The sequence below is a fragment of the Antechinus flavipes genome, chromosome X (genome assembly GCF_016432865.1).
Source record: "Antechinus flavipes isolate AdamAnt ecotype Samford, QLD, Australia chromosome X, AdamAnt_v2, whole genome shotgun sequence".
NCBI lineage: Eukaryota > Metazoa > Chordata > Mammalia > Dasyuromorphia > Dasyuridae > Antechinus > Antechinus flavipes.
This window is the reverse complement of record NC_067404.1, coordinates 27,801,482-27,823,227: the sequence shown is the minus strand read 5'-3', so window position 1 is coordinate 27,823,227 and position 21,746 is coordinate 27,801,482. Positions and strand designations below refer to the sequence as shown.

General features: G+C 39.1%; 2 long non-coding RNA genes across 2 annotated transcripts in view; one reads left to right on the top strand and one right to left on the bottom strand.

Annotated features, from left to right (window-relative positions):
• The window catches only part of LOC127542574 (uncharacterized), a 202,055-nt gene extending 195,001 nt beyond the window's left edge, over positions 1-7,054 (top strand). The window contains exon 4 of the long non-coding RNA XR_007948723.1: positions 4,463-7,054. This is a non-coding gene — a long non-coding RNA (uncharacterized LOC127542574). The remainder of the gene's footprint in view (positions 1-4,462) is intronic.
• Positions 3,573-21,746, bottom strand: part of LOC127542573 (uncharacterized) — a 161,028-nt gene continuing 142,854 nt past the window's right edge. Inside the window, exons 2-4 of the long non-coding RNA XR_007948722.1 lie at positions 17,407-17,512; positions 3,990-4,518; positions 3,573-3,838 (exon numbers count right to left, since the gene is read on the bottom strand). This is a non-coding gene — a long non-coding RNA (uncharacterized LOC127542573). The remainder of the gene's footprint in view (positions 3,839-3,989; positions 4,519-17,406; positions 17,513-21,746) is intronic.

The following is a 21,746-nucleotide window of genomic DNA, read 5'->3' as shown; positions in this document are numbered from 1 at the left end:
TACCTCTATTTCTGTTCTCTTAATGTATGTTTTCAGATATAACTGTTCCTCTGGAGATAGAATTCGCTGCATCTCAGAATTTCGTTGTCTTAGGTATAATTATTGTCTCCATGAGTTGCTCTTTGATCTATTCTTTGTAAGTGATATTATTAAGTTTCCTTTTAAGGCATGTCTTTTGCTCATACTGTAACACTTTTTTTGGCCTGTGGTCTTTAAAGGATGTTTTGTATTTTTACATTTATTTTTAATTTTCTGTGACTAGGTACAAGTTCTCTTTTTGTAAAGGGTCATGTGGCACTGAGAAACTGATTCCCATTTGTAGATCTTTTAACCTGAAATTTCCCATTAACTTGTCCATTTCTTTTCCTACAACATACACTCTACTTGTCTTTCAGTTAAGACTTTCCTGGCCCTGAAAATTAAACATTAAATTCTTTTTCTGATTATTGTCCTACTCTTTATGTGATTTTATATTTTATTCTACCTTTCCGTTATGAATTTAGGTATTATGACATTTGATTCACATATATCTCATTTTTGATAATTGTTCAAGGTTTGTTGTTCATATGACTTCCTTGTTTATTGAATATGTGAGTTTTTATTTTTGAATTTGAATTTTAAATGTTTCTAATATTCACAAAATTGTTATACCAAAAAAAATCACTTGGCTATCCATTGATTGGATCAGAGTATTTAGTTCATTCCCATTTAAGATGTTAGGAGTATTGGTCTTTTAGTTTTTACTCTTTTTCATTGTTATTGCTTTAAAATTTGTATTTCCTTTCCACAATTCTCAGTTTCTCTTTTTCTGATTACAGTCTCTTCTCAAAGGCACTTGCCCCCATATCTCATTCACATATCCTTTAATACTTACTTTGGAGCTTCTGTTATTGATTTTTTTTTATTCACCTATCTACATCTTATCTTTTCTTTATCCCTTATCAGTTATTAGGAAACAGTTATTTCCCTATTCAGTAGTCAGTTTAAAATTCATCTCTTTCATATTCCCCCCTCCAACCTCTTAAGTTTTTATGAGTTGTCTTTTACTATGCCTCATTCTTGAAAGCTTTGCTTTCTTCTTTTCACTAATTCCCATCTCTTCTTGTCTGAAATGTTATTCTGATTTATCACTTATACCTTTATTATTACTTTTTTAATGGCTCTCTGATCCTCATGGGGTGAATCTGACTGCCTTTCAATTTCTGTTATTGTGCTTATACAGTATATATCTTGTTTCATTGTCCTTTTTTTCTTGTTGTGCTTTACTCTGAAATATCTGTTTGTGAAGAGCAGCTAATGGTGCTCCATGGTTCCAGTCTTGCATCACGAATCACCTATAGCCTAGCTCATCTTTGGCCCTCACCATTGTTGTTTGCTCCTCAAAGAGGACCAGTGACCTCATGGGGTAATATCTTACCTTGTTTGAATTGGTTTTGAAAAGGCAGAGTGGTGCAAAGTTGTCAGCCCCACTCTGTCTTCCTGAGTCAGTGAAGTTCAGTAGTTTTCATCCCAAGTGCTTTGCCTTTTTGTTTCGAGAACTATGTCCATCTCAATAGTCTTAAGGCCAGCTGTCTGTGGAGGCACCACAGTGCCAGGGGTCCTTAAACTAGGCCAGATGTGGCAGTTGAGGACGTTTATTTCCCTCACCCAGGGCTATGAAGTTTCTTTATTTAAAGGCCCACAAAACAAAGTTTTTGTTTTTACTATAGTCCAGCCCTCCAACCATCTGAGGGACAGTGAACTGGCCCCCTACTTAAAAAGTTTGAGGACCCCTGCATTATACTGTCTCAGAGCAGGCAGCCTCCCAATATCTCAAGTCTCTCCTCTGCCTTCAGAGGAAATCTATCATGAGTTTGTTATCTATCTCCCTTAGATAGACCCTTTCCCCTACTCCAGTGATACTCTATTCTACTCTCTTAGACACAATCGCTTCCTCATACAGTTTCTCTGATGCTTTAGAAGCAACTCTTGTCCTCTTATATAAATGTCCACTTCCAATTATTGTACCCTTCCCCCTGTAGTATGATAAGAGTTTTATTCTATGTTGCTGTCCTTGTCTTTCACTTCTTCTACTTAAAGCTTTATTCCATGTTTATCCCTTTTTGGAGGCTTCTTTTTAAATTTTTTACCCCATAGGTCAGTTTTTTCTCTTCAAAAAGACCTTTAATGGTTTCATTCCTGATTCTTTCCTGAAAACAGCTGAACATTCTTCTCTGGTTTGCAACAAGGTCAGTCTCCCTTTTAAAACGACATCTACCACCCCTTCGATGCCTGTGTTTTCTGTTGCTTTGAGACCAATCTTAGGTATTTAGAATTGACTTTTTTTCCTTCATCTGTGAAGATTTTTCTCCTAAGCACTTGTAAAACTCCTCATTAACCTTATTAAATCCCACCCCTGTTTTTCTTGAGGTTTGGGAAGTTTCAGGTAGTGTTTTGGGAATATTTTATGGCTACTGGTAGTATCCTCTTTAAAGCCTCTCACCGTATGCTGACTTAGGTCAAGGTCATTTATTTGGGATTGTATACAATTTGTATTTTTAAAGCATCATGAGTTTTTGGTATCAAATCTTTCACTTTTTACTTCCAACTCCATCACTGATTAGTTTTTTTTTCCTTAATCTGTTCTCTGAGGCTTTAAAAATTCTGAATGGTTAACTCTAATTTGTAACCTCTGTTCACTTTTAATTGATTTGTTTATAGATTTTATCTATTGATCCTGTTCTCTTGTGAGTCCCCGGGTTGCTGTTTACCTCACATTTAGTGCTGCTGTCTCTCACCTTGAGTTCTCAGCATCTGCCACACTTTGTGTATTAGGGATAACACAAAGAAGATGTTCTGAATAGAGTCTCTGGAACCTATGTAACTTTTGGTAATCCCAGTCAAAAGATGGCACTCCCTCCTTTTCCCCCCAATTTTTGTTGTGTATCTCGGCAAGCTGATGCTTGTGTAGGAGAGAATGGGGTCGTTTTGGTAGAAGATAGGAATCCTGCAATGTGGCTTGCACGGAGGCAGGTGTCGGTCTCTAAATGTCAGTCTGAGAGCTGGAGAACCCCAAATCTGACCTGATATTTTTTGCTATGTCAGTCTCCTTTTGCTTATCTCTGTAATCAGTTACATCTGAAACAAGTGAGGCCTTTTTGGATTTCTCTCATGGGATATAAACAAGACTTAAGACTCTACCAGGCACTGGGAATAGGAAGAGGGCCTTGAGTCTTAAGATCTGACCATTCAAGTAGCCATTGAAGAAGTATGTATTACCATAATGAGAAATGATTGTAGCAAGCTGAAACTCTTATTTGGGGGAATTGTTTTCCTAAATAGAAGAAACGTTTGCATTAAAAATAATTTATGGGCTTCTTTTGCACTTGCATCTTAATAGATTTCTTTGAAGTACTGCTGCTTTTAACCCCAGGCTAAGTGTTCAATAGTTTTGTTTTTCTTGCTAGGGTTGAGAAAGGCCCCTTCATCATGCACCCTCATGGGAGTTCTAGCCAACTGTATGTATATGTTGCATAGGAGGCCATTGGATTCATTCCAAGGCTTCGGGGTCTGAAAGAGGCATCTCTCATCTGTCACTCAAGAAGCATTTATTAAGTGCCTCTATCTGTCAGGCAAGGTTCTGCAGATACAAAAAGCACATGTGCAAATATAGACAGAACAAATACAAAAGTTGGATGTGAGATAACTGGGGAGGGAGGGAATCCCACTGTGTAGAGTCCTCCTCACACACACTTTTTGACCAGTGGGGAGTCTTCTACCTCCAGGGTCAGCGGAGTCAAACTTTTTTTTTCTTCGGCTTCAATTATACTCAAAGAGCATTCTTCTGAGGATTTACCTGCTACAGAGAAGAGGTGACATGTGTAAACAATCAGCAGGGACTGATGCGGCACTCCTATGCTCCCGCTATTGTATTTATCTATCAAGAAATCTTTCTGGGATTCGTAAGTGAAAACTAGATTCTTCACCCTAACTTTAGGGGGCCCACTCACCAGTTTACTTGGTTCTGGAATCTTTATCATTCTTTGATGTCTTCTCTCTAACAGTGCCTGCCCCGCTCTTACTTCGAGGAGATGGATTGTCTTCCATTATTCTCTAGTATAGGAGTTTGTAAGAGAATGTATTTGGACATCTGGTTAGCTTTATTAGGTGTTGGGTTTTGTAGCAATATAAGTCGAGTAATTTATTTGGCACGTTTCTTGGTAGCTAAGAAGTCTAATATTTAAACAGCCAAATTGTGTCATCTTGCAAACAGAAGTAGCTATGTAATGATTGTTAGATAATGCCCTTGGGTGGGATGACATGTGTTTCATGCTGTGTTTGTAACTTCTGGGCAAGTAGGCCAAAAGCAGAACTCATCGGGCTTTATGTGCCCTTAGATAATGGTAGCTGGGTGTAAGTGAGCGTAAATGAATATCTATGACCCTGTGGTGTTTGCATGCTTCTAATTGTTTGGCAAAATTAGGCAATCGCATGTTTCCTGAGTAAGAAGCTTTGAAGGGGCAATTTGAAAAGAAGAATCTGCATAGGAGAAGGAGGAGAAAGAAAAACAGTTGTAAAGGTAAGTGCATGGTGTTCTGGTGTTGTATATATCTCTATCTGTATTTCTATCTCTCTCTGTCTCTCTATGATATCTCTATATATCTCTTTATCCCTATCTATCCCTCTGTCTTCTTCCTCTTCAGCTATCTATTTCTCTTCCTCTAATAGTTCTCAGTTATCCACCCCTCTCTCCATTTCCTCTCTGCATCTCTAGCTATCTCTCCTATCTGTCCCTCTCAATCCTATCAAACTATCTTCTCTATCTCTTTATCCACTCTATCTATCCATTCCATCTGTCTATCTCTCTGTTCATTGTCTATCATCGCTCTATCTTTATCTGCTTTTCTCTTACTTGTCTCTATGTATGTCTCTATTTGTCCCTGTCCCTCTCTAGCTATTTATCCATCTTTTCCTCCTTCTATGTCCCTGTCTATTTTGTCTCTTTCCATCTATCTATCCTACCTCTCAATCCATTTCCCTAGCCCACTATTTTTCTCTCTAGGGAGGGAGGGTATTTTTTATCTTACGATATCATCTATTCATCTCTCTCTCTCCTCAGCTATCTCTAACAATATGTCTCTTTTTGTCCATCCATGACTCTATCCATCCCTTCTCTGTCATCTATCCAGTCTCACTGTACTGCTCTATCACTGTATTTCTATCTTTTGGTATCATCTATTCCTTTCTCTCTCTCTCCTGTCTATCTACCTCTCTGTCTCTTTAGCTATCTCTAACAATTCGTCTCTTCTTGTCCATCCCATCTCTGTCATCTATCCAGTCCTCCTCCACCTCTCTATCACTGTATTTCTATTTTTCGATATCATCTATTCATTTGTCTCTCTATCCTGTCTATCTACTGCTCTTTTTCTTTAACTTCCTCCAAGTATATATCTCCTCTTGGCCATCCACCTATCCATCCCGTCTCTGTCATCTATCCATCTTGCTGTACCTATCACTTTATTTCTAACTTTTGGTATTATCTATTCGTCTATCTGATTATCTGATTCCTTCTATCTACCTTTCTTTAGCTATCTCGAATATGTCTCTTCTTGTTCATCCTGTCTCTGTCATCTATCCAGTCTTGCTGTACCTCTTTATCACTGTATTTCTATCTTTCGGTGTCATCTATTCATGTCTCTCTCTCCTGCCTATCTACCTCTCCGTCTTTTGAACTATCTCCAACTATATGTCTCTTCATGTCCAGCCATTTCTCTATCTATCCCATCTCTCATCTATCCAGTCTCACTGTACCTCTTTGTGACTGTATTTCTATCTTTCAGTATCATCTATTCATTGTCTATCTATTTCTCTTTCTCTTTAACTGTTTCCAAGTATATATCTCCTCTTGTCAATCCATCTCTCTATCCATCCCGTCTTTGTCATCTATCATTCTTGCTGTACCTCTCTAGCACTATGTTTCTATCTTTCGGTATCATCTATTCATTTGTCTCTCTCTCCTGTCTATCTACGTCTTTGTCTCCTTAGGTATCTCCAACAATATATCTCTTCTTGTCAATCCATTTCTTCATACATCCCATCTGTGTCATCTATCCTTCTTGCTATACCTCTCTATCATTGTATTTCTATTTTTTGGGATCATCTATTCTTTTGTCTCTCTCCTGTCTATCTACCTCTCTGTCTGTTTAGCTATCTCCAACTATAGGTCTCTTCTCGTCCTCTCCTCTCTGTGTCCATCCAGTCTCTGTCATCTATTCAGTCTGACTGTACCTCTCTATAACTATATTTCTATCTCTCTCATCTTTTCATTTTTCTCTGTATGCTGTCCATCTTCCTGTTCCAGTTTTCCTTCTGTTCATTTATCTTTCTCTTCTATAGCCTCATCCAGTCTATCTCTCTTGTCTATCATCCATCTATCCTTTCTATCTGTCCCTCTCTATAACTATATTTTTATCTTTGCCTCTTTCCAGCTTTCTGTCTTTTGCTTTCTTTGCTATTTATTTATCCAGCCTCCCTCTTTATCAGCTTATCTCATCTGTCTCTGTCCTGTTCATGTAACTCTCTAGCCTGTCCTTTAGCCCTCTATCCAGTCTATCTCTCAATTCATCTATCTGTCCCTCTGTCTATCATCATCCATTCACCCTTTCCTTCTCTATCTCCTATCTATTTATATATCATCTGTTTCTATCATCTATTCATTTGTCTATCATAATTATCCATTCTGTCCCTTTGTTCTTTTCTCTCATCTATTCCATCTGTCTTTCTATCTTGTTTTCCTTAATTTCTCCATCTGTGTTTAATTTTTTTCAAATGACTAGATGGAGGGGAGAGAGGATAAATTATAATCTATCCTGTCTCTCCCCCATCTTATCTCTATCTAACTGTATGTCCCTCTATCATCTTTCTTTCCATTCTGTCTACTGTGCCTCTCTCTAACTATATGTCTATCCTTCTCTCTTGTCTATCAATATAGTTCTCTATTTTTCTAACATCTCTTTATCTATATTGTCTGCCTCATCTATATTGTCTCCCCCTCTGTGCGTGTGTGTGTGTGTGTGTGTGTATATATATATATATATATAATATATATATATGTGTGTGTGTGTGTGTGTGTGTATACATATGTGTGTGTATTTCTTTCTCTATCCCTGTTTTCAACTCTCTATCTATAGTTTGTCTCTATCTCTGTTTATCATTTATCCTCCCATCCATCCAGTCTGCCCTTCTGTTCATGTATCTATCTCTATACACCTTTTATATATTCATTTGTCTATCCATCTCTGTCTATAACTATATAACTCTCTATCCAGTCTGTATCTTGTATCTATGTCTCTGTTCATTTATCTAGCTAAGCAGTCTATCCTTCTTGTCTGTTTATCTATCTCTGTCTATCCGTCTCTCTATCCACCCTGTCCAACTATCCTGTCTCTCAGCCCATTTTTTGATCATCTATTCAGTCTGTCCCACTTCCTCCCCTTTATTCATCTATCTATCCCCTATCTATCTCCCTCTATTCATCTTTCTATATTGTCCATCTTTTAATCCCTCTCCCCATTAATCTACTCAGTCTTCCCCTCTATATTTCTCTCTCTCTCATATCTATTCATTTGTCTATCTGCCACTATCCCTCTTGTCTGTCTTTCTATCCCTCTATACTGCCTCTCTACCTCTCCATCCATCTTGTTTGTTCATATCTCTTCTTGTCAATCCATATATTCGGCCAATCTATCATCCATCCAATTCATCTATCCTGTCTGTCCCTCTCTCTAACTGTATTTCTATCTCTTCCTCTGTCAGTCTAACAGCTCTCTCTCCCTCAATCCATGTACCTTCCTACTATATCCATCATGGAGTCATGTGTCTATACTGTCTATCTATATGCCTCTCTATCCATTCTGTCTGTCCCATCACCATCTACCTCTCCATCTATCCCTTTACCTACCCCAGTATCTCTCTTCATTCTGTACTGCTCTCCATCCGTTCATCTATCTTCTTTCTTTCTATCCATCCTGTCTTTTATTCATTTTTCTGTCATCTATTTATCACTTTATCTACCTATTTCTCTCAATCTACCTAGTCCCGCTGTCATCTAATCTAGCCTGTCTAGTTCTTTCTCCCTCTATATATTCCTGTCTATCTAGCTATCTTTCCATTCATCTCTCTCCACCATCTTTTTACTTCTCTCCTATGTATATTGTCTATGTCTGTCTGTCAGTCTCTCCCATCTTTCTATCCATCCTGTCCATCTCTATAACTATATGTCTCTCTCTGCCTGTCTATCCTAGTGGGTTCTACTATTCTATTCATTTGTCTAATATCTTTATCTCTATGCACCCTATCTATCCCTCTCTCCATCTAGTCTCTCTTCTATCCATCTTTTCCTTCTATCTACCCAACTATATATATATATAATATTCGTCTATATAGTTCTTTATCACTGACACCCATCCCTCAATCCCTGTACTTATCCCACTATCTCTCTCCCTATAAATATATTTCTGTCTCTCTCTTCGGTTTGTATCTATCCTGTCTGTCAACCTATCAACTCTTCTGCTTATCCATCTATCATTTTCTATCTATACAGCTCTCAGTAATTATATGTTCCTCTGCGTATCCAGTCTGTCCCTCTATTCATCTATCTATATAGCCTGTCTCTGTATTCTATCCCATCTCTGTCTCTCCACCTCTATTGTCTGCCAATCTATCCCTCTCTATAACTGCATTTCTATCTATCTATATAACTCTGTGTATCCATCTTTCTATTTATCTGTTCGTCTGCCCATCTCTACCCACCCAGACTCTCCCTCTGTACTTTTGTCTCTTATATCCTATCTGCCTCTGCCAATCTTTCTCTCTTGCTTTCTATTTGTCTGTCTAGTCCATCTCTCTCTCCAGCTAGCAGTGTTATCATCTGTATCTCTGTCTCTATCAATCTATCTATGCATCTGTCCCATCCCTCTATTCACCTATATCTCTCTTTAGCGATCTATCCATTCTGTCATCTATCGATATTGTTTATCTGCCTGTCTCCCTTGTCTGTTTCTCTTCATCCCTCTACTCTCTGTTTGTTCCTCTTTGTCCCCCCCCTTTCTTTCTCTCTCTCTCTCTCCCTCCCTCCCTCCCTCCCTCTCTCTCTCTCTCTCTCTCTCTCTCTCTCTCTCTCTCTCTGTCTCTGTCTCTGTCTCTGTCTCTGTCTCTGTCTCTCCAGTCTGTCCTCTGTTTGTTTACCTCTGCCGCCGGTATCTATAGCTTTATGTCTGCCCCTCTCTCTATCCTGTCTCTATCTAGCATCATTCTCTATTCCCTGTCTGCTATCTGCTGCCTGTCTGCTTCTCCATCCATCTAACTAGATGTCTGTCTCTCTCTTTTTTGTCTATGTATCCTACTATAAGTTTATCTCTCTAGCTATTCTTCCCTCTTTATTGTTCATTTATCTCTCTCAACCCCTCTATCAGCTATTTCTGTATTCATCTATCTAGGCAGTATGTCTCTCTGTATTTGCCTGCCTCTCCCTCTCTTTATCTCTCTCTATCCAACTATATATCCCCCATCTGTCTCTGTCTCTCCCATCTGTATCTCTTTGTCTCTATCCCTGTGTTCATTTGCCGGTCTACCTAGTATCCATCTTTTCTTCCTTCTCTCTATCCAACTCCATGTCCTTGTCTATTTTATCTCTGCCTGTCTATCTATCTAGTCTGCCCTCTTGTCTATTTATCTATCTATATTGCTTTCCGCCTCTCTCTCAATCCATCTCTCTATCAGTCCTTCCATCTGTTGTATCCCCTTCTTGCATCTATTCATTTGTTTAGCTATCTCTCTATGTATTCATCTATCTATATTGTCTATCTATCAGCTTCTCTATCTTTATCCACCCTGTCTATAGAACTATATGTCTCTTCCTCTGTCTATCTGCCAGTCTTTCTATACATCTGCTTATTCATTTTTCTATGTCTATCTGCTTTTTCTATCAATCTCTCCAGTTATCTCCGTCTATCCCATCTATCCTTCCTGTCTACCATTTCTCTATCCATCTAGTCTGTCCCTCTTGTCTATCTCTCAATCCATCAAGCTATCCCACTATCTGTCTATCTAGTCTGAACCTCTCTTTGTCAATCCATTCATTTATTAATCTATCCTCTCTGCCTATCCATCCCTCTGTTAATCTACTCTGTCCCTTTCGGTAAATGTCTATCTTTCTGTTTCTCTCTCTTATCTGTAACTACCTAATTGTGCGTGTATCTGCCAGTCTCTCTATCACTCACACTATGTATCTCTCTTACTGTCTCTCTCACTCCACCTAGCCCTCTCCTGCCAATCTCCCTACCTGTCTCTATCTATCCACCTATCTCTCTATTTCCGCCTGTCTGTCACCAACTCTCCATCTCTCCGTCTCTCTAACATCTGTCTATCCTATCTCTCGATCCAGTCTGTCCATCCCCTTTGTCTGCCTAACTATGTCTGTCTCTCACCTCTCTATCATCTCTTCAGTCTGTCTCTCTCTTCATTTCTCTCTCCATATCCCTCTCAGCTATCAGTCCGCCGTCTATCTGCGTATCTCTCTCTCATCCATCCATCCTGTCTGTCCCTCTCTCCAACTATATTTCTATCTCTGCCCCTCAATCCATATATTTATCCTACTATCTCTCTCCTTTCTTTTTATCTCTATCCATTTATCCATTCTATGTATGTACATCTATCTATCTATTGCCTGTCTCTCCATTTGTCATTATCTAGCTTTATAAATATCTATCCATCAGCTATTATTTATCTGTCTCTGTCTATTCTCTCAATATCTCTTTTTTCTGTCTCTATCCAACTGTATGTCCCGGTCTATCTCTATGCAGTGTGTTGTTTAGCATCTTTCTATCCATCCCGTCTATTCATCTATCTGCCTCTTTCTCTCTCTTTGTATAGCTCTCTATCATCTATCTTTCCTCTCTGCATGACAAGTATGTCTCTCTCTTGTCAGTCTCTCAGAGCATCTCTTTATAGTTATCTTTATGTCTATCGATCCAAACATCTGTCCCTGCTTCTCTCTCTCTATTCATCTATCTATATAGTTTATCTGCCTATCTCCCTTGTCTTTATCTCCCTATCCAATCATATATCGTGTGTGTCTCTCTCTCCCTCCTGTTTCTTCAACCCTCTCTTTTTCTATCTATATAGTGTGCCTGTCTCTCATCTATTCATTTGTTTATTTTATTCCTCTGTTCATCTATCTACCCATCATTCATCTATATGCCAATCTATCTACCCTGTCCCTCTGTTCACGTATCTATCTGTGTCTGCCTGTCACCACCTAACTCTCCACCTCTCTATCCATCCTTATTATATGTCTATCTGGCTCTATCACTCACACCATCGACCTATCCGACTGTTTGTGCCTGTTTATCCCTCTTTCTCTCTCTATTCTGTCTGCCTATATGTCTGTCTCTCTCTCTATCATATCCTTCCATTCATCTATCTATATTATCTATTTGTCCCTGTTCCTCTATTCATCCATTTGTTATCTTTCTGCCTGTCTGTCCATCTATTCTATCCCTCTCTCTCTAGCTATCTGTCCCTCTATTATCTATTTCTACTGTTTATCTGCCTCTGTCTATCTATCCCTCTCTCATTATTTATCTATATATCTCTCTTGCTATGCAGTCTAACCATACGGCCATCTCTATTCACCTCTCTCTCTCTCTTGTTATCTCTTTCTCTATATCCAGTCTCTGTCATTATATGCCTATTTGTAAATCTGTCTGTCCCTCTGCTCATCTCTCTCTCTCATCCATCTGTCCTCTATGTCTCTCAATCCATTTATCTATTCTATCATCTATTTCTCTGTAACTACAGATCTATCTCCCCCATCCTGTCTCTCCATCCATCCCTCTATTCACCTATCTCTCTGTCTCTCGAGCTATCCCAGTTATTCATCCCATCTATCCCTTTCTCTCTATATATTCTATCATCTATTTGGTCTGTCCCTCTGTTCATTTCTCTCTCTAGCCTTTCTATCATTTTTTCTCTTCATCCATGTTCTCTCTTATCCATCTATTTGCCTATGTCCCTATCTATCTATTTATCCATCCATCTGTTAATCCATCCTGTCTTTCTCTATCTCCTGCCTGTCTGTCCATCCTCTGTCTCTAGCATCTATCTTTCCTCTCTATCCAGTCTGTTCCTCAATTCATCTCTATCCTTCTTGTCTAACATCATCTATATCTTTTTATCCCTATGTATCCTGTCTGATATCTGCCTATCTCACAATTCATCTACCTCTTTCTATCATCTATATTATCTATCTAGTATTTCCCTATTGCTCTTTCTCCTGCATGTGTCTATATTGTCTTCTTATCTAATGTTTTGTTCCTGTCTCTATCATCTCTATAGCTCTCTCAGTCCTGTCTATCTATCATCCATTCATCTAATTCGTCCGTCCGACCCTCGATCCATGTACCGATCCTCCTCTCTCTCTTCCGTCTATCATCATCTCTGCAGTCTGTCCCTCTGCCTATCTCTTAAGTCTGTCAATCTGTCATCTGTCTCATCTATTCATTTGTCTAATTATTATGTCCCTATGTTCCTGTAACTATCTTTCTCTCTCTATTTTCTGTTTCTCATTTATCCATGTCTCCCTCTTCATTTATTCATTGCTCTATCTATTCTATCCATCCCTCCATCTCTCTATAATATCTACCCCTTATATGTCTATCCCTCTCTATTCTGTCTCTATCTTTCTGCCTATCTATCCCATTCCTATCTCTCAATCCATCTTTCTATTCCTCTTATCTATCATCCTCTATATCTCTTTCTCCCTCTCCAGCAATTCTGTTTATCCTTCCTATCATCCATCTATATTGTCTGTCTACCCATCTCCTGTCTGTTTCTCTCCTTCTATTCATCTACCCATTCCATCTGTCCCTCTGTTTATTTCTCTCTCTGTTTCTGTCATCTGTCTCCTCTCTTTCTGTCCATCTCTGTCTGCCTTTCTCCACCTAAGTCTCCACCTAGCCATCCGACTCCATATGTCTGTCTCTCACTCTATCTGTTTGTCATCTGTCCTCTCTGTCTGCCTGTCTATCGCTACCATTCACCTACCCCACTGTCTATTGTCTGCCTATGTATCATCTATCTCTCCATCCCTCTATTCGTTTGCCTATCACCTCTCCTCTGTCTCTCTCAATCCTTGTAACTCTCTTTTGCTTTCTATTTGTTTATCTGCCCAGCATCTATGTCTCTCTCAGTCTCTCTATTCAGGCGGTCCTATTCATTTACCTATCTCTGCCACCACTTGCCATCCCCATCTCTCTGCCTGTCTCTCACTCCCTCTCCCTGTCCCTTTCTATCCATCGTGTCTCTCCATTCAGCTATTTATCATCTCTTTATCCTTTCTGTCTCTCAATCCATCTCTCTATACCTTCCATCTCTTACCTGTCTACACATCTCTCTGCCTGTCTGTGCATTTTTTCTATCCCTCTGCCTATCCTACTACGTATCTATCTCTCCATCCATTCAGTTATCGATCTAATTCTGTGTCTGTATATCTCTGTCTATCCATCCATCTACCTACCATCTCACGCTATCTTTCCGGTCTGTCATCATTTATATCTCTTTATCTCTGTTCATGTATCCTGTCTGTCCATCTCTCAAACCATCTACCTATCCCGTTTGTCCCTCTGTTCATTTATCTATCTCTCCCTCTATCTGTAAGTATATGCTTATCTGTCTGTCTATCCATCTGTCTTTCTATCCACGCCGTCCCTCTCTCTACTCCCTATGTCTGCCTGTCTCTATCCCTCTTTCTCTATCTAGCTAGTCACCTATCCAACTATGTCTATCTATCCAGTCTGTCCCTCTATCCTATCCATCCATTCATCTACATTGTTTATCTGCCTATCTCCTTGTATGTCTCTCCCTCTCTCTATTCTGTCTCTGTGTATCTGCCCATCTATCCATCCGTCTATTCATTTGTCTATCACCTATTCATTCTCTGTCCACCTCTCTATCAACCCTAAATATCCAGTTATAGCTCTCTCTCTCTCTCAGCTTGTCCACCCATCTATTCATCTGTCCTGTCTCTGTCCCTCTAGCTATCTTTCCTCTCTCTCTATCTATATGTCTATCCCTTTCTTGTCTATCAAGATAGCTCTCTATCCACCCTTTCTATCTGTCTGCCTCCCTCCATCTCTTATTCCATCCATCCCTCTCTCTCTATCCAATCTGTACATCTATTTATCTCTGTCAGTCTATCATCTATCTTTCCTGTATATGCATCCAACTATGTCTCTCTGTCTCTCTCTCTAATTACATTTCTCTCTCTATCCATCTTTCCAGTCTGTTCCCCTGTTCATTTATCTCCGCCTGTATCTATAAGTTTATCCTTTATTCTGTTTCTCTCTATCCACCCCTCATCTATTCATCCTGTCTCTTTGTCTATTCATCTTTATTATCTAGCTGCCTATCTCTCTCTCTGTACTGTGTATCTAGTATCCATCTTTTTTTCCTTCTGTCTATCCAATTATATTTCTCTCTACGTCTCTCTCCCCATCCATCTATCCTGTCTGTTCCTCTCTATCGTGTTCATTTATCTGCCTCTCTCCATCCACCTATCTATACTGTCTCTCCATCTCTCCAACCACCCCGTCTTTCTATCATTTATTCATCTACATTGTCTATCTTTCCAATTATATGTCGCCATCTATATATTTTGTCTCTCTGCCTCTCTCTAGCTATCTCCCTGTCCCATTTATTCATCTTTTCTATGTTCTATCATTTTTCTGTCTCTCTGGTCTGTACCTCTTGTCTATTCATCTATTTATTTCTATTTATCTCTGTCTGCCTGTCACCATCTATCCTGTTCCTCTTATGTCTGTCTCTCAATCTACCCATCCCAGCATCTCTCTATTCAGTCTACAGACTTTGTCCAATCTTTATCCATTTATCTGTCCCGTTTCTTTCTATCCATCCTGTGTCTCTATCCATTTGTCTAACTATACGTCCATCTCTACTCACTCTCTCTCTCTATCCATCCATTCATTAATCTATCCTGTCTGCCTGTTGCTCTCTATAATGATGTCTATCTCTACCTACCCTATCTGTCCAACTATATGTCGCTTTCTCTCTTTGTTCATCTTTCTCTATCAACTCCTATGTATCCATCTGTGTGCCGGTTTATCATCTATATCCATCTCTATCAACGTCTGTCCCTCTCGATAATTACATCTAGTTTTACCTGCTATCTCTTATCTCTCTCTCTCTCTGTGTCCCTGTCTATCCATCCATCCCATCTCTTTTCTATCATCTATCTCTTCCTCTCTCAATCCATCTATCATTATGTCTATTGATGCAACTCTACATTTGTCCCTCTTGTCTATCATTGTCTGTATCTCACCCGTTCATCTTTTCCTCACATCTATTCGACTATATGTCTCTGTCTGTTTTGTCTAACTGTATGTCTGTCTCGATCCGCCCATCTCTCTGTCTGACTGTCCACCTCTCCAGTCTGTCCCTCCCTCTGTTCATTTATCTATCTCTGTGTTTCTCTCTCTTCAGCTGTCTCTCTACCTCTCTCTCACTTTAGCGACTTCCAAGTATATGTCCCCGGCTGTCCATCTCTCAATCGTTATTTTTTCATCCACCAGTCTGTCTCTCAATCGTCTGTCTCTCCGATTATCTCTCTACAACAGTATTTCTCCGTCTCTCCTGTCTACCCATCCATTTGTCTGTCTCTAACCAACTAGATGGCCCTGTCTATTCTTTCCATCCCTCCTCTATTTCTCTCTACCTCTCTGTTCATCTATGTGCTGATCTATCATTTTCTATCTACATAGCTCTCTGTCCACCCTCTCTCTCCTGTTTGCCTAACTCTCTCTATCATCTACCTATTTGTCCAGCCCTCTTGTCTATATGCCGCCATCTGTATCTCTTTATCCCTATCTCTCCTGTCTGTCTTCTCTCTTTAGCTATCCATTTGCCTGTCTCTTCCTCTGTCTAATAGGTGTCTCGGTTATCCACCCCATCTCTCCATTTTGTCTCTCTGCGTCTCTAGCTCTCTGTCCCATCTGTCTCTCTCTATCCTATCATTCTTCTATCAAAATCTCTTCTCTAGCTCTGTATCTGTCTACCCTTTCTAGCTCTCTGCACCCTGTCTTTTAATCAGGGCGCTCTCTCTCTCTATCTCTATCAGACTAACATCTTCTTATCCATCCTTTCTCTCTGTTCCTCAATCCATGTCCCTCCTGTCTATCATCTTCTCTCTTTATCCATCCTGTCTCTATCTTTATCTGCTTTTCTCTTACCTGTCTCTATGTATCCCTCCATTTGTCTCTGTCCCTCTCTCTAGCTATTTATCCATCTTTTCCTCCCGTCTATTTTGTCTCTCTCCATCTATCTATCCTACCTCTCAATCCATCTCCTTAGCCCACTATTTCTCTCTCTAGGGAGGGGAGGGAGGGAGTGGGGAGAGGGAGAGAGTTGGGAGGGAGTGGGGAGGGGAGGGAGAGGGAGGGAGTTGGGAAGGGAGGGAGGTGGGAGGGGAGTTGGGAGGTGGGAAGGGAGTTGGGAGGGGGGAGGGAAGGATTTGGGAGGGGGAGGGAGTTGGGAGGGAGTAGGGAGGGGGAGGGGGAGAGAGAGAGAGAGAGTTGGGAGGGGGAGGGGGAGGAAGGGAGTTGGGAGGGGGAGGGAGGGGAAGAGGAAAGGAAGGGAGAGGGGGAAGGATATAAGAACTAGAAAAGACTCCCCCCTCTAACTCCCTCCCACTCCCCCCTCTAACTCCCTCCCATTCCCCCCCTCTAACTCCCTCCCACTCCCCCCTCTAACTCCCTCCCACTCCCCCCCTAACTCCCTCCTCTAACTCTCTTCCCACTCTCCCCCTCTAATTCCCCCCCCAACTCTCTCCCACTCCAACTCCCATCACTTTATCTCTATCATCTAGTCATCTATCTATCCACCCTATCTATCCTGTCTGTCCCTCTATTTCTCTCTCCCCTTTTATCATATCCCTCTATTTATCCATCTCCAGTCTCTCCACCTACTTGTCCAGCTCTCTATCTATGTCTGGCTCTGCCTGCCTGTCCATGAATAAAGGCAAGAGAGGGCTACAATACATGTCTCTCTCCTGTCTGTACCTCTCTCTGTCTATCCCTCCATCTCTCTTTTCATCTATATATCCAAATATGTCTCTGGCTGTTCATTTATCTATCTCTGCCTGCCTGTCAACTCATCCATCTATTCATTTGTCTTTATCCATATTCCCATCTCCATCATCTCTTCATTTCTCTATCTATTCTGTCTCTGTCCCTCCTTATCTCTATTCACCTATCCTGTCTGCTTCTCTCTCTCTCTCTCTCTCTCTCTCTCTCTCTCTCTCTCTCTCTCACACACACACACACACACACACACACACACACACACACTCTTTACCTAACATGAGGTCACGAGGGACTGAAAGGTGCTGCTGAGATGGTGGAATAATACAACACTCCAAATTTCCAGAATGCAGTTGAGAGGACAGAAGCCCAGCCGTAATCTAAAATACAAAGTTAGAAAACAGGCTCTAAGAATGAGACAACGATTCTACCCTCAAAACCTATTATGACAGTGATAAGAAAACTAATTTCTAAACTTAAAGGGAAGGAATGGCTTTTATTCATAAATTTCCCTAAAGAATATCAATCCAAACTTTTTTTTTTACATAACATTGATGAGACAATTACAATATTTTATAAAGATCGTGCACAATAATCAAATAGGATTTACACCAGGGATGCAAAGTTAGTTCAATATTTAGAAAACTATCAATATAGTCGACCATATTGGTAAAAGAAGGAACACAAATCATATGGCTATCTCGATACATGGGAAAAAACTCCAATCACAAAATACAGCCACCATTCCTATGGAAAACAATAGACAGCATAGCAATAAGTAAAAATTTCATCAAAACGATAAGTGATGTTGATCTAAACCACCAACAAGCATTTGTAAATGAGGACAAGCTGGAAGCCTTCCCAATATAATGAAGCAAGAATCATTGCACCAGAAATGTTAACCTTAGCAACAAAAGATAAAGCAGTAATTAAAGGAATTAGAACAGGCAGTGAGGAAACAAAAACATGACGAGGTGCTTCAAAATATAAGCTCCCTTACCCAAATTAGATGAGCAGAGAAAGAAAATTATAGACCAATCTCCCTAATGAATATCGATGCTAAAATCTTAAATAAAATATTAGCAAAAAGGTTACAGAAAATCATCCCCAGGATAATACACTATGACCAAGTAGGATTTATACTAGGAATGCAGGGCTGGTTCAATATTAGGAAAACTATTAGCATAATTGACTATATTAATAACCAAATGAACAAATACCATATGATCATCTCAATGGATGCAGAAAAAAGTATTTGATAAAATCCAACATCCATTCCTAATAAAAACACTTGAGAGGATAGGAATAAATGGACTTTTCCTTAAAATAATCAGGAGCATATCTTTAAAAACAACTGTAAGCATCATATGCAAGGGGGAAAAACTGGAACCTTTCCCAGTAAGATCAGGAGTGAAACAAAGTTGTCCACTATCACCATTATTATTCAATATTTTATTAGAAATGCTAGCTTCAGTGATAAGAGTTGAGAAAGAGATTAAAGGAATTTGAGTAGGCAACGAGGAAACCAAATTATCACTCTTTGCTGATGATATGATGGTATACTTAGAGAACCCCAGAGACTCTACTAAAAAGTTATTAGAAACAATCCACACCTTCAGCAAAGTTGCAGGATACAAAATAAACCCACACAAGTCATCAGCATTCTTATATATCACTAACAAAACCCAACAGTCAGAGTTACAAAGAGAAATTCCATTTAAAGTAAGTGCCGATAGTATAAAATATTAATCTATCTGCCAAGAGAAAATCAGAAACTATTTGAACAAAACTACAAAACACTTTCCACACAAAGTCACATCTAACCTATTGGAAAAATATTAAATGCTTTTGGATTGGGTGAGCAAATATAATAAAGATGACAATACTACCTAAACTAATCTATTTATTTAGTGCCATACTGATCAAACTCCCAAGAAACTATTTTAATGATCTAGAAAAAATAACAACAAAATTCATATGAAAAACAAAAGGTCAGGAATTTCAAGGGAATTAATGAAAAAAAAATCAAATGAAGGTGGCCTAGCTGTACCAGATCTAAAATTATATTATAAAGCAGCGGTCACCAAAACCATTTGGTACTGGCTAAGAAATAGATTAGCTGATCAGTGTAATAGGTTAGGTTCACAGGACAAAATAGGCAATAACTATACAAATCTAGTGTTTGACAACCCCAAAGACCCCAGCTTTTGGGATAAGAACTCACTATTTGACAAAAACTGCTGGGAAACCTGGAAATTAGTATGACAGAAACTAGGCATGGACCCACACTTAACACCATACACCAACATAAGATCAAAATGGGTCCATGATTTAGATATAAAGAACGAAATTATAAATGAATTAGAGGAACATAGGATAGTTTACCTCTCAGACTTGTGGAGGAGGAAGGAATTTAAGACCAAAGAAGAACTAGAGATCATTATTGATCACAAAATAGAAAATTTTGATTATATCAAATTAAAAAGGTTTTATACAAACAAAACTAATGCAGACAAGAGTAGAAGGGAAGCACTAAATTGGGAAAACATTTTTACAGTTAAAGGTTCTGATAAAGGCCTCATTTCCAAAATATATAGAGAATTCTAATTCTATATATGATTCTAATTTATAAGTCATTCTCCTATTGATAAATGATCAAAGGATATGAACAATTTTCAGATGACAAAATTGAAACTATTTCCACTCACATGAAAGAGTGGTCCAAATCACTATTGATCAGAGAAATGCAAATTAAGACAACTTTGAGATACCACTACACACCTGTCAGATTGGCTAAGATGACAAGAAAAAATAATGATGAATATTGGAGGGGATGCGGGAAAACTGGGACACTGATGCATTGATGGGTGGAGTTGTGAACGAATCCAACCATTCTGGAGAGCAATCTGGAATTATGCCCCAAAAGTTATCAAACTGTGCATTCCCTTTGATCCAGCAGTGCTACTACTGGGCTTATATCCCAAAGAGATACTAAAGAAGGAAAAGGGACCTGAATGTGCCATAATGTTTGTGGCAGCCCTGTTTGTAGTGGCCAGAAGCTGGAAAATGATTGGATGCCCATCCATTGGAGAATGGCTGGGTAAATTGTTGTATATGAATGTTATGGAATATTACTGTTTTGTAAGGAATGACCAGCAGGATGAATACAGAGACGCTTGGAGAGACCTACAGGAACTGATGCTACATGAAATGAGCAGAACCAGGAGGTCATTATAGACTTCAACAACGATACTGTATGAGGATGTATTCTGATGGAAGTGGATTTCTTTGACAAAGAGAAGATCTAAACTCAGTTCCAATTGACCAATGATGGACAGAAGGAGCCACACCCAAAGAAAGAACACTGGGAAATGAGTGTAAACTGTTTGCATTTTTGTTTTTCTTCCCGGGTAATTTTTATCTTCTGAATCCAATTTTTCCTGTGCAACAAGAGAACTATTCGGTTCTGCACACATATATTGTATCTAGGATATACTGTAACATAGTTAACATGTATAGGACTGCTTGCCATCTGGGGGAGTAGGTGGAGGGAGGGAGTGGAAAAGTTGGACCAAAAGTGAGTGCAAGGGATAATGTTGTAAAAAATTACCCTGGCATATATTCTATCAATAAAAAGTTATAATTATATATAAAAAAAGATGAGCAGGTCTTAGAGGAAGAAATTCATATGGCCATTGGAAAAAAAAGTACCATGCCAGTAAAAAATGGAAAAATGCAAAATCAACCATCTTTGATCCTTAGGTTCTAGATTACATCTATGAAACTGGCAAAGCTGACAAAACAGAAAAAAATGACAAATGTTGAAGAGGCTGGGAGAAAACAGGAACATGAAAATACTGTTGAGTGGATCTGTGAATTACTTCAACCATTCTGGAAAGCAATTTGGAACCATACTCCAAAAGTTATCAAACAATGTATACATTTTTATTTGACATTTGATTAACATTTTCCTAACATTAATATGCTTATACTCCCAAAGAGACTGAAGAAAAAAAAATAATCCACACATACAAAAAATAAACCAGCTCATTTTGTAGCAACAAAGAACTGAAAACTAAGGGAGGGGATAGAAAATTAAATAGAATATGGCTGAATAGAGCATGATATACAAATATAATAAATTGATTACGCTTTAAGAACTGATCAAATGGATAGCTTCAAAGAAACCTGTGACAACTTGTGTGAGATGTTGGAGAGTGAAGTGAGCAGAACCAGGAAAATCCTTTCTAACAGCAACATTATAAAAATACATACCTTTGAAAGATTTAAGAACTCTGATTGATGCAATGATAAACCATGATTCCAGTGGACTGATGATTAAGAGTGTTACCTACCTCCTGATGATGGTGGTCGATTAAACATGTAGAATGGGGCAATTTTTTTTTTAATATGGCCAATTTTTTTAGCCTTTTTTTCTTGTTCTTTTCAGCCCAGGGAAGAGGAAGGAATAAACGTTTAGTAATTGGAAAAAAATTAAAAACAAGTATAGATGTGTAGTTGGTACTTGTCAAATTATCTGCCTCTTCAGAGATGGCTAAAGAGTGGAAAGCTTGGGGATTCTTGAGGGTCAACTCTTCTACAAGTAAGAACAAG